At 43.6% G+C, this 13,464-nt stretch overlaps 1 protein-coding gene across 1 annotated transcript in view; it reads left to right on the forward strand.

Annotated features, from left to right (window-relative positions):
• Positions 1–2,099: 2,099 nt before the first annotated feature.
• EPB41 (erythrocyte membrane protein band 4.1) overlaps positions 2,100–13,464 on the forward strand; it is a 122,761-nt gene continuing 111,396 nt past the window's right edge. The window contains exon 1 of the mRNA XM_063311980.1: positions 2,100–2,210. The gene's annotated coding sequence lies outside the window, so the exon portion shown is untranslated. The remainder of the gene's footprint in view (positions 2,211–13,464) is intronic.

Below are 13,464 nucleotides of genomic sequence, written 5' to 3' on the forward strand. Positions count from 1 at the left end.
CAATTAAGCGAAAAGCAACTGGACCCTATAACAAAATGGGACAAACACTAAGACGAAGTTGAAAAGTTGATTACTTATTACCAGTTTTTTTATTTGGGCCAAACTTGGAGAGGCAGCTCAGTTGGTAAACTGAAGTGGAAGTTGACAATACTGCTGTCCTTAAAATGAAGCATATAAGTAGCTTACCTCCTACAGAATTCAAGTCCTTGTTCTATGAGGCTATTATGCATCATATCTTCTTGCACAAAGTCAACGGAGAATTTTATTACAATTATTACATTATTTTAATTATTATTTTACTATTTAATAATTATTTAATAATTATTGTATTACAGTTTGGTGTAGTGGTGAAGGAGCCAGGCTAGAAACCGGGAGACTGTGAGTTCTAGTCCCACCTTAGGCACAAAGCCAGCTGGGTGACCTTGGGCCAGTCAACTCTCTCTCAGCCCCACGAAGAAGGCAATGGCAAGCCACTTCTGAAAAAAAAAAACTTGCTAAGAAAACTGCAGGGACTTGTCCAGGCAGTCTCCAAGAATCCGACATGATTGAACTGATAAATAAATAAATAAAGGGCAAAGCACCCTGATGCAATACAGCAACAGTGGTGGAGGTGTGGGAAATTCTCATCTGTTTCAGCATAGGAATTCTATCTCAAGATCTGACATTGCTGGCATTTATCTCCACTAAGCATCTCACATAGTTTCATTACGTGTTTTCTTATATCTACCACCTCAATCCTCATGGACTTTAGGGTTAGGGTTACTGAGATACTGATACAGATACTGAGATCGCAGTAAGAATAAAAACTACATTTGAAAACTTTTAAAACAAAAAAAACAACACATGAGCCGTATTACATTGTTCAAATCAACACAAAAACATATACAGAGATACACATGCAGGTGCTTTTCAGCCCTACGGTCAATCCCCAAGGGCTTTCCAGAAAAACATTTTTTTTAGCAAAAAAAGTTTTTGCTAGCTCCAGAAAGCCATGAGAGTGGGGGCCATCCTCACTCTGGAGGGCAGGTAGTTCCCCAGGAGGGAGCTGCCACCTAGAATACCCTCCACCAGCCCCTTCCCGCTGCTCGTATTAGTATGTGGGGACTCTTAGGACTATTTTCTCAGCATCCAGGTCAGTGGGGTAGAGGCTATTTGTGAAAGGCAGTTTCTACCCAAACCTTGAGCATACAGGACTTTAAAAGCACCACTGTATAATGCATAATTTCTTGGGGGTGGGGGTAGAAGAAATAAAGGACCTCCTTCTACTGTACGTTTGGTGGGAATGCAATACAATCTCAGCATTTTGGAGGGAGGTCTTTAGTGAAATAATAGTAATGAATCAGACAAAGGACTGAATTCTCACCAAATTTAGATCCATTGGGGATATTGGATGGAAGGAATAAAATGGTCCAAAGGCCCTGCTTTGAGCAGCAGCTCTCGTAATTGCCCAGCCATGGAATTATCAAAATTTTTGCTTGAAAAACCTTTGGTATGAGTTAGTTGATCACCCTGCTTGAGAAAGGCTCTGATTAAAGTCATATGCTTCTCAAACTGGGAAATCATAATTTTATTGGGATCAGTGGGACTTCATCTATTGCATAAATATCCAAGGGAATACTTACCGCTAGGATGTATGGAAAATAGATGCAGAAGCTATCTTGTGTAATGTAATGAAAAGCAACTTGATTAAAAAACAAACAAACAAGGCTCAATTCCCACACACCAGGCTGACAGCAGAGGGAAGAAAAGCTGGCTTAAAAGGGGAAACAAGAGAAATAAGAGAGGGGGATTAAAAAATAAAACTCGGCTCCCGATTCTGCCCTTTTTGCACACGCTAACTCTGTCTCGCCTTAAGGAAAATTAAAACCAGCCGAGACTTTGCCGTTCCGCCCGACGTCACAGCTTCACCTGCGGCACCCGCGAGCTCCGGGAACGCTGCGCCCGTAGGGAAATGAGGGGCAGGAGCGATAGCCAATGACCGCTGCGAGCGGTGGCCGAGGGGTGGGGGGCGTGGCCCGGCCGCTGGAGTGACGTCAGAAGAGGTAGGTTGCCACCCAAGGCAGGTGGAAAGGGCTCTCCGGAGCGGCTGGAAGCGGAAAGCGCAAAACTGCCGGGTTGTCCCCGCTTCCCTTACAGGACGAAGAAGTCTTCAACTTTCCCACGACCACCAGGCGCGCCCTGGCCTGCTTGGCAGAGAACCCGCGGCGCAGGTAAGGTTAGATTGCGAAGGGCGAGGTGGGATACCGACCCGGAGGACTGGTGGAGTTCGGCTCCCTGAAAGAGAAGAAAGCCGGTCTTTAAGAAGGGTGCAGGAGGTGGCAAGGGGGGCGGGATGGGGGTTCTAACTTCCAAGTCGTTGCAGCTGGAAAAAAAAGGGGGGGCCGTGGAGAAGCGAATCCTTCGCCCCTGCCCCCAAAACCTGGCGTTTCGAAGATCATTGCGGGGAGGGCGTCCGCATCACTGCGAACAAAAGGACAACATGGGGGGAGAACATTAGGGGGGGGTTCCCCGATCTGATGGCCAACGCTCTCTTTTATCGTTATACTTGAGAGGAGGGAAGCGTGTTCTCGAGCGGGGGTGCAAACACGCCGCCCCTCTCCGTCCCGCGCAACTTGTTAACTCGCTTAACCTGCTGAGATCCTCCTCTTTATTTTCTTCCTGTTGATGCTGGAATGACTTTGCATTTTGAGCGCTGGGTTGCAGTGACGTTCCTGGTGCCATTAATCAGCAGAAAAGTGCTTTATGGGGAAAACGAAAAGAGCATTCCGAGTTGCCACTGGACGCTGCGGTTGCACGGACAGGCCCCTGCGTTTCCTCGGTCTCCCTTCGTGCTTGTTGGCCCCGTGGAGAGCCGCGTTAGACTCTGACAGTCAAAAATCAGGAGTCTGGGGACACCTTTTCCCATTCACAGATTGTACGAAAGGCGTAAGCTTTCCTGTATTGCAGCTGACTTCATCGGAGGCGTGGGTCACTCCATGCCTTTGACAGTGTGAGCTGCAGGCTTGTGAAAGCTCGTGCCTTTGCCTAAAATTTGTCAATTGGAAAAGGTGCCACCAGGTTCCTGAGCGTTTGTGCCTGCTGATCATAAAAAAGGTCTCTTGTCCCCACTTTCAGGGACAAAGGCTGGGGAGGAACAGCTGTTTGGCTTTAGAAATTAGCTGATTGGGGTCTCCCATCTCACAGCTCTTGCTGTTACCACGTGAGAGTTTTATTCCTTGCCAATTTGATTTTTTAAAATTCAGCAAGCAAGGAAACCAATTATGTCAGGGTTACCTTGTGGAATTGCTCCTGGGGAATATCTCCTCTCTTGGATCCTATGCCAGAGCTGGATTTGTTTTGTTGGCTGCCCTGGAATCCAGCAATCTGCAACAGGACAGAATGCAAAGCAAACTTTTCTTACATTCCAACCTTTAGGGCTGCTTAAAATGCCCAGTAGCTGTAATACCCCAAGTGGGGACAATGATAAAAGCAGTCTTGCAGAGAATCTGGTGGGGAGCAGCCTGGGGCAGAAACTAAGGTTTCTCCAAAGAACCAGGCAATGCTAGCTGTGATCCTCTCCCATAACAAGCATTTAGAATGCTGTTTGAGTCTGTTACGGCATCCTTCCTTAAAAAAAAAAAGACTTGTGTTACTTTAAAAATTAATGTTGGTTTGGTAATACAGTAGCTTTTGTTGACTAGAGGCTGCTTCATTGCATACATGAAATGTATCCTCAGCTGGCAAGTACTCCCCACATGGAGAGAGAGCGCTCTCAAGTACTAACAGTACTAATAACCAAACTGGAGTCTTGGATTTCACACACTCAGGGCAGAACAGCCCTGAAACTTAGGAGGCTCTGCAGACTTACTTTGCAAGGCTAGAATGTGCCAACTTTGCCGGGCACCTGGCTTAACAAGCAGCATTCCTAAACAGGTCTTATAATTCACAGCAGCTACTTGGAAGCATCCTCATAGGAGATACAGATGGCTGATCGTTTAGCCCTGAAAGAATGCATGGCTCAGTTACTCGAGATTGGTTGGGAAGTCATAATGTTTGATATCTGGGGTGCATGTTGGGTAATTACTGGCTGTCATTTGCATAAGGAGCTTTGCAAAGCTGGAAAAGGGTCTTTTAATTGGAGCTTCTACTTCTCTACCCCTGCTGTACAGATCTTCCTCTTTCCTGTGCATTCTTTCTGTTTCTTGTTCATCTCCATTTGTTTCCCTTAAAAGATGAGAAAGCCCCCCCGCCCGAGATAAGCCCCTCTCCTTTGGGGGGAGATGGGCAGTGATAAAGATTTAATAAATAAATAATATTAAGTTAAGTGTAGCGCCAGTAGCACAGTTTTCCCTCAAACACATTTGTTGGATTATTTCGTTTTCCCTGTCTAATTATAAGGAAAATTTGAGAACTCCCTCCTCCTCCTGTTAGCGTCTGGGCTATTGCTGTATTTTCTGGGTTAAACTTTCAAAACGCTAACGTGATAGCATGCTCTGCATACCCTCGATTTTTGCTATCTGTCATCTTTGCACTACATGTTCGTAGGATTATGAATCGACTTCCCAGAATGCAGAATTTGTATTTTTATTTTACATTTCTTTTGCACAATAAACATAATCCTAACTGGAGCTGTCTTAGTCAGGAGCACCGGGCATGGCAGGCGACAGAGAAAAGTAGGAAGGATTGTTTGAATGATGCAGCAAGAATTTTAAAAGTGATGTTGGAACTCTGTTTAAATAAGCAGAAGGTCTTGGACTGGCTTCCTATTTAATTTTTAAAAACTTACTGTGCTGTCAAGTTCCTTCATGTGATGTTGTGCTTCATCAACTGCTATGTTTCAGAACTTGCTGCATAGCCACGCCCAACCCTGTGGAAAAGCGTGTATGGGATAGATCCTGGAGATTTCTCAGTGAAATCTGCAGACTTCACTACACACATAGGCAACGCTGTGGTTTCCTTAGTCATGTTTTTTTTAATATACTATTATAATTAATTTTACAAATTCCAGGGAAGAATAAAAAGAAACAAATTATAGCTAATTTTACAGTGCTTGTATATCTCCTTTGTAGGGTGTTTTTTTAATCATTGGCCAGATTCTCACAATCCTCTGAGCCAGATACTATGTTGTACACACTGTAATGGCTTTGAGTAGGTTTGGCTTTGGTTTAGTATGTTGTCAAAACAATTGCAATATCGGCTAGGGTGCTGCGTAAACCCAGTCTTTTCTTCCTGTGTGTCTCTTTAGCGGAGCCTAGCAAGTGAGCATAGAACAGCTTTCTACCACCTGGATATACCCAAGAAGCGTCTCCATTATCCACAGTCAGCTGTTTGGCAGTGATGGGTTTGGATGATGTCTAGCTTACATAGATGGCCCCAGATTGGAGAAGGAGGGCATGCACTAAGAATGAGCACTGATTTCGTAGGAGGTATACTGGGAAATAAGAGATGGGAGCATGCATTTGCTTGGAATTCTCAAGATTTGCAAAAGTTAGCCAGGCTGATTAGAGAGGAAGAAGATATTGACTTCTGCCACATCTAAATGGCTCCAGATAATGGAATGATGCTGTGCAATTTTGCTGACAAAGATGGGAATAAGATGTTGCACCCTTAATTACTAGACATTTAGAAATGGAAAAGTTTAAACTGGAAAAAGAAACACAGATTGAAAATGAAAAGAAAAACCATGCAGAATGACCAAAGATCAATTCCAGTCCTTCAGCTGGTCATTTATAATTCCACTTGCACCTGAAAGGTGTGCACCTTTTTTCTACCATGGTCTTAATTGTGTTTTAATTTTCAGCACCTACCTGGCTCACTCCTCAGCATTTCTTTACTATAGGACAGTGTTTCTATAACAGGTAGTTCTCAATTTACCACCATTTGTTTAGTGACTGTTCAAAGTTATGATGGTGATGAAAAAAGTGACTTATGATCGGTCCTCACACTTATGACCGTCACAGCACCTCCCATGGTCACATGATCGAAATTTGGGCATTTGGCAACCAGCATGCATTTACAACAGTTGCAGTGTCCTGGAGTCGTCACATGATCGCCATATGCGACTTTCTCAGCTGGCTTCCAACAAGCAAAATCAATGGGGAGCTGCGTGATTTGTTTAACGACCACTGCAAGAAATGTCATAAAATCAGGTGTGGTCACGTGATGCCTCGCTTAATGATTGCACTGCTTAATGGCAAATTTTCAGGCTATATTGTGGTCATAAGTTGAGGATTACCTGTAGAGTTGGTCCACCCATCTTAAAGTTGCCAAGTTTGAAAAATACCACTATATAATTTCTAACCCAATGATGGTTAGGAAGGCTAGAGCCAAGCAACTTGGCTGCTAACAAGTGATCAAACAAAATTAAAGATGCCAGGCAAAGAATAGAGGGTCACTTTGCTTCGTCTTGAGTCCTTCACTCAGTTGTCTTTCACTGGCAAGCCTAGCATCAGGTTGTTTGGGATTGTGTGCTTTTGATCTTAAATTGTGAGTTAAAATCCATGTAATATGATCCCTGTCTGTTCAGAAGTCAAGCCCACTGAGTGCAGTGAGATTTATTCCCAGGCCAGTGTGTGTAGTGGGATGGGTGGACCTATGTCTCTCTACACCTGAATTCTCTACCATTTTAATGGCACAAATACAAACAAGCTGCCCTATAAGCCCATCACAGGAGCTTATCCTACAGGGTTAGATAAATATTTGAACAGTCAGGGCCTGCTTTTCTTGAAAAAAGAAAAATGAGTTGGCTGGGGAAAACAGACATCCCAAGAAGTGGAAGGCTGAGGTTTTGGCCTGTCTTTCCCTTGGGGGAGTTTTTAAAAAGCATCTGTGGGGATAAGAAATCTTTCCCAGCTTTCACACATCAGTTTTCTTTAGCTGCTGGTTGAAAATTGATGGAGAAATCGCTGTTATTTACATTGTAGTCACCTCAAAATCACCGTGTGGCGCAGAGTGGTAGGTGACAGTATTGCAACTGAAACTCTCTCCGCGACCCAAGTTTGATCCCAGCGGAAGCTGGATCCTCGGGTAGCCGGCTCAGGTTGACTCAGCCTTCCATCCTTCCAAGGTCGGTAAAATGAGCACCCAGCTTGCTGGGGAAGGTGACAATCGGGGAAGGCAATGGCAAACCACCCCACTATAGTCTGCCAAGAAAACATCGCGAAAATGGCGTCCCTCAAAGGGTCAGACATGACTCGGTGCTTGCACAGGGGACCTTTCACCGCAGTCACCTCAAAATGACTGTTTTGGCAAAATGGGACTTTAAGAGCCCTGTTGAGTGAGAAATTGTTGAACTCACATACATCAAAAGGTTTCAGGTGGTCCCAGAAGGTCTTAACAAACACAGTGGGTTTTAAACACATTACGGTTGTTAATTGATCAGGTATTCTTAATCTGAGTCACTTGTAACCCACACCTGCATCTCCAACCTGTCTTTCCCTCTCTTCCCCCCCACCTCACCCCAGTTTAAATCCTACGTCGGTCCAGCCACTCTATGCAGCTGATGAAGTGAGCCACACAAAAGCTTATGTTTTCAATAGAACTGGTTAGCTAAGTTTATTAAGGTGCTACCAGACTCCTGATATTCTACCATTCTAATTTAGTGACTTTAATTAGAGAGTAGCACCTGGATAAATATGCTTCCAAGGGAATATCTGAAGTTTTGCATCAGAAATTGCGAATGTCAAAAAAGGAAGGAAGATGTCTTGGGGGAAAATGTTTAGCAAATTTCAACAGAAAAGTGCTAGCTTTTTTTTCCCCCTTAGAAAAGTGAGAAAACTGATTTGGCTAAATGCTGATTCATCTGCAGTTTTGGCATTGCCACACGAGCAACACGCTGCAAGTTGCTTGGAAAATGCAGCTTGGCCAATAACTGAAGCGCACGGGGGAAAGGAAATCAGGGCATTTTAACACACTCCTAATTGACAGAAGAAAAGGAGAACGAAACAGATAACTTAGTCATTATCATGTGGCTGCTGATGTGCACAAATGAATGTGTTTCATATTATTCGAAGCAGGATCTGCAACTAAAAGTTGCGGTTGAAGGGCTTCTTTTTTTGGCTAACCAGACACCTACCTAGCCAGACTCAGTGTTTTGTAATCACCAAGCATGCTCAGTTCTCATTAGCTTGCTTTTATGAAAGGGAAGTTAACCCCTCTTTCCAATTTCCTTCTTTTTATTTCTGCAAACTCTGACATTCCTCTGATGGTGCTGATTCTCAGCAGCTTAGCTCACGTGGCAGCAAAGCATAAATGTTCAGTAATCAGGATACTGTATTAAAAATGGGTATTTCGTGATTTAAATTGTAGCGTGTTTTGTGAATGGCAGATGCTGTTCATGACCTTCAGTTTATACTTAATTTGAGTATAGCGATACACTCTTGAACTGTGGGCCGGATGCTTGTATTGCTATCTAAGCTGGTGGAAGCACCCATTTGCACATTAACAGGAGCGCAGGATTCATGCCCAGTTTATTAGGATCAGCAAATTACTTAGATCTGAACACACAAACACTACTGAGCCCTGTAGTGCTTACTACTGGCTGCGTTGGTCCAGCTTGCAAAGCCCGTTCTTTCAACAAGAGACATTCCTGCCAGCTGAAATGCAACCTTTTAACCATTGAATCAGACATGCAAATAAACTAGGAGAACAACATTGCCATTTAAATTGCTAGTGCTGAAGGAGGAAATCCCGTCAAAGAAAAGGAAAGGAATTGGCTGTGCTCAATTATTTACTCCATGCTCTGATGTTCTCTAGCCTAATCCCTCAGAAGTGTTGGCGATGCTCAGGGGTGACCCTTGAAAGCCTTACTATCACTTGATTGACTTGCCAGAGCAAGGAGGTTTTGATTATCAATCCCCTGATGTTCCAGCAGATGATATCACTACAACACCAGGACGGCACCAAATATCCTTCCCCACTTTTTCTGTGCTACTGAGGGTCGTAGTTAGTCTCCAAGGCTTCAGCAGATCCTTGCTATTCTGAGTAATTTCTGCTGGACTCTATTGCATCTGTTTTCTTGGATGCCTGGGGTCCCTTGAATCTTATAGCACCATTACTTAGTGGTTACTTCACTGCAGAGGTCCCCTTTTTCACTAGCTTAGGAAGGGTCCTGCCTAAATGTCTGAAAAGGTGATGCCAGACAACTTAGTGTAGATGGCAGGAAGCTAGAGAAATCAACTTTCTGACTCTCTGTAAGGCCAGTGCCTGTATTCAGTCTCCCAAGGGCTGCTTCATCCATCGTGAAACCCTGGTTGGAGGTGAACTTAAAACATATTTGCTCCATTTGTTTCACCCAGTCCGGGAATGGAATAGGCTGAGGGCATTTGGCACAGAGCTTGCTGTAGGATGTGGCCTGGTTCGTGGGCATCTGATAGAAGTCATTTGTGCCGTGGGGCATGGTCACTTTTCCCACCTGTGGCCAGGACACCCGTGGTCTGTTGCAACATGCTCTACATGGGGCTGCCCTTGAAGACTATTCAGAAGCTTCCTTGGGTTCAGAATGCAGTGGCATGGGCAGTACTGGGCACTCCACAGTATGCCCCGGAACACTGCTTTTTCATGAGCTGCACAGGCTCCCAGTAGGCTTCCGGGTACAATTCAAGGTGTTGGTTGTCACCTTTAAAGCACTACATGGCATGGGAACACATTACTGGTGGGACCATCTCTCCCCTGACGGTTCTTGCTCATCTCACTGGAATGGGGAGAGTGGGCGTGCCCATGTCCCTTCAGTGAACCAGTGTGGCTTGATGGGTCTCCAGAAGCATGCCTTCTCTCTCGTGGCGCCCATCTTGCGGGACAGCCTCCCCCCCACCCCGAGATACGGATGGCCCTGATCCTACTGGCCTTCTGCAGGGCCACAAAGACCTGGATCTTCCCCCAGGCCCTGGGGCCAGGGTGCTGATGGAGTTCTGATGTGGGCACAGGTCTGTCTGTGGTTATTGTTGCAAGATTTTTTTAGGTGTCTCGACTGCTATTGCAATTTCGTTTTTTATGCCGTTTTTTTAACCTGATGGATTGCAATTGTTGCTTTTATTTGTTTGTTGCCCAGAGTGCTTTGGTAGATGGGTGGCCCTGTAAGTATGTTAAATAAGGAAATAAACAAACAAACAAAGGAGGATGTGTCCCGTTTGCCCTAAATCAGTGTTTGTTAAACTTCTTATTCTCAGGATCCCTTCTTACTTTTAAAATCATGGACGACCCCAAAACAGCTTTTGTTTGTAAGGGTTATAAGTATCGATATTTACCATATTAAAAATTGGTAAAAAATGGATGCATTTGTAGAATATTTATTTATTGAATCATGTAGACATAATAATAAACCCATTAGATATTAACATAAATAATGTAATTTTCATGAAAAACCCTTATATTTATAATAAATAAAAATAATAATGAGAGGAATGCCGTTGTTTTAAATTTTTGCAAATATCTTCAATATCTAGCAAATAATTTTGATTTTGATGACCCCAGAGAGGGCCTTGGAGGACCCCCAGGGTCCTCAGACCACACTTTAAGAAATGCTGTTATAAGGTAAGCAGAAATGCAGTGTACTTCACCACCAGAGGATGGTGCTCATCTGCTAACAGACTTCTGGCTTTTTCTATTTGTTTCTTTGATGTGTAAAGCCGCCCATCTTATGCAGCATAACCCTGGGCAGCTCATAAGCCATCATAAAACAATAAAAGCAGTAGAAAACATGAAAGTCAACAAAGAACCTCCCACTGCCTCCCAACACAACTCATCACCATGCATCCAGAAAAAAAATTCTTTAGAGCAGTGTTTCTCAACCTTGGCAGCTTGAAGATGTGTGGACTTCAACTCCCAGAATTCCCAGAGTGCTGACTGGGGAATTCTGGGAGTTGAAGTCCACACGTCTTCAAGCTGCCAAGGATGAGAAACACTGCTTTTGAGTTTCCCTGGATCGCAGCCTCACACTACCCCAAGGCTTGTGGGAAAAGCCAGGTTTTCATGGGATTTGGGAAGGCCAGGAGGATGCGGGCCTGCGGGATCTCTGGCAGGAGGGTGTTCCAAGGGGCAGGGGCTACCACTGGGAAGATGCACTGCCAAGGTCACGCTAGATGGCAATATTTAAGGGAAGGGACCTGAAATGTAGGCATTTCTTAATTGAAATGATGTGCTGGGTCTCTTTATTGAGTCCATTTCTAGCTCACCTTTCTTTTGTACAACTCAGGGTGCAGCAGCAACCCTGTGAGGGTTGGGTTGACTTTCTCACCCAAGGGAAGACTAGAACTCTCTCTCTCCTGGTTTCTAGCCCAGCATCTTAACTACTAGATGAAACTGGCTCCCTTTGTTTGAAAGGCCTTTGGAGACAAGGCAGAATTCAGTTGGAGAACGTGCTGCCTTTGAGAGGATGGCTCCCCGTTCGGACCATTTTAAAAGAGGACTTTCCAGACTGATGGAGGATCAGGCGATCAGGGGCTGCTGATCTTGGTGGCTGCTTAGTACCTTCACAATCACACCCAGCATTTTAAAAATTATAGCAAATGTGAAAGAGGGCAGGGGCTTTCTGTCAAAGTTGGCGAGTTTCCCATGTGAATCTAGTTGGTTACTGTTCGATGTAGTAAATAGGCTGATGATCTGATCAGGAATTTCCTTTACGTTCTTATCCTTCGATGAGTATTACATTCGGTGATTTGTTTTATGAGAGTAGCAGGGAAAAATGATGAGCAGGAAGGAAGAAGCGCTCTTGTGGTTCTTACGCAACAGAAGGCATAGTCATCATCATCATCATCATCATCTTGTTATGGCCATCCATTCCAATACAGGCAATCCTCGCTTAACGACCACAATTGGGACCTGAATTTCAGTTGTTAAGCGAAGCGGTCATTAAGTGAATCTCACCTGATTTTGCAACCGTTTTTGCAACAGTTGTTAAGCAAATCACTGTGGGCATTAAGCAAGCCACATGGTTGTCAAGTGAATCATGGGGTTCCCCATTGATTTTACTTGCCAGAAGCCAGCCACGCAGGTCAAAAATGGCAGTCATGTGACCATAGGACACTGTGCCCAAATTGTGATCATGTGACCATGGGGATGTTGCAAAGGTTGTAAATGTGAGAACCAGTTATAAGTCATTTTTTCCAGCACCGTTGTAAGTCCGAATTGTCTCTAAGCACATGGTTAAGCAAAGACTACCTGTAGACTCTGGGCAGCTTACAAAATCTAAAGAAACAGTAAAACAGTTAAAAACATAAAACACCACAGACAGCCATGGCAGGAACAATAAACCATGACAGGCGCCCCACAAACACGTTAACTCCAGATCTGGGACCAGAGCCAGGTCTTAAAGGCTTTCCAGAACCCCATATCTGAATATTTTGCAATTTAAGGGTTTATGAGCATTTTAGTTGAACTTCTGAGATTTGCTATCACAACAACCAGATTTGAGGTCTAGAGCCTGGAGGCGAAACCTAGTACTGCCCAAATTTATGCTATATTAATCAGTTAATGTAATTTTTCTCTCCCTCTTTTGTGGTTTATCTATTTTTATTTTTGATTTTGTTCAAATGTTTAATGTTATATGTTGTTTTTATGGTATTGGTGTTCTCTGTATCTGACTGGTATTCCAACAACTGTAAAAAAACTGTACTATGCCTATAAAAGCTGAAAGACAAATAAATAGCAACATAGGTAATAGGGTTAGTTTGTAGCTTAATCACAAGAAAAAAAAACAGGCAATCCTAGGATGCAGTTAAAATATTTAAAGGAAACCCAGTGCATTTCAGCCCACAAATCTCAGCTGTCTGGGACTTTTTGTTCAAGAAAGTAAATAAACACTTTTTAGAAGTTTAGTACTAAACTTGCTAAGTACATTCCCTGAACTCCAAATAAAACAGTTTAAAACGAACAGAAGAACTATTAGGTGTGCTTGTTTCTTTAATATTTAAATTAAATATTCTTTAAATATTTAATTTAAATATTTCTCAGTTCCTGTTTTATGTGCATTTGTTCTCTTTAACTTGACCATTTTTACTTTTTTGTCTTGGCAAAACAAGATCGGTAGAGGTTTGGCAACTGTCCCGATGCTGCTTTTACTGTAGTTCTTCATGTGATAAAACCTGACAGTGATTCACTGAGCCAAGTGAGTGGAGCAAGTTAATTAGTTACAGGGACGGCTGCAAATCTGGGTGTATAAAAGTCCTTGTGAAATCAGTGGAATTTTCTAAAAGAGCCAACAGCTCACACACGATTGAATTGGTGCAATAAAAAGAATTAGAGCAAATGGCCTTGGGATGGCCTCAAACTAAACCAAGAGTTTAAGCATTGTGGGATCAAATCCCCTCTCTTCCTCAGGGAGAGAAAGCTTTTACAATCATTCTTGGGCAGGGATGCCCAACTTATTCTCCGGCTGAACACTGTGCAATCTTGAATTGGCCTGCTGGGGTCTGTAGTCAAGAGCAAGGCAGGGCCAGAACAAAGATCCGGGCAGGACCAAATTTAGTTTGCTGTAATTTAACCAAATAC

The sequence above is a fragment of the Candoia aspera genome, chromosome 10 (assembly GCF_035149785.1).
Source record: "Candoia aspera isolate rCanAsp1 chromosome 10, rCanAsp1.hap2, whole genome shotgun sequence".
In the NCBI taxonomy this organism is placed as follows: Eukaryota; Metazoa; Chordata; class Lepidosauria; order Squamata; family Boidae; genus Candoia; species Candoia aspera.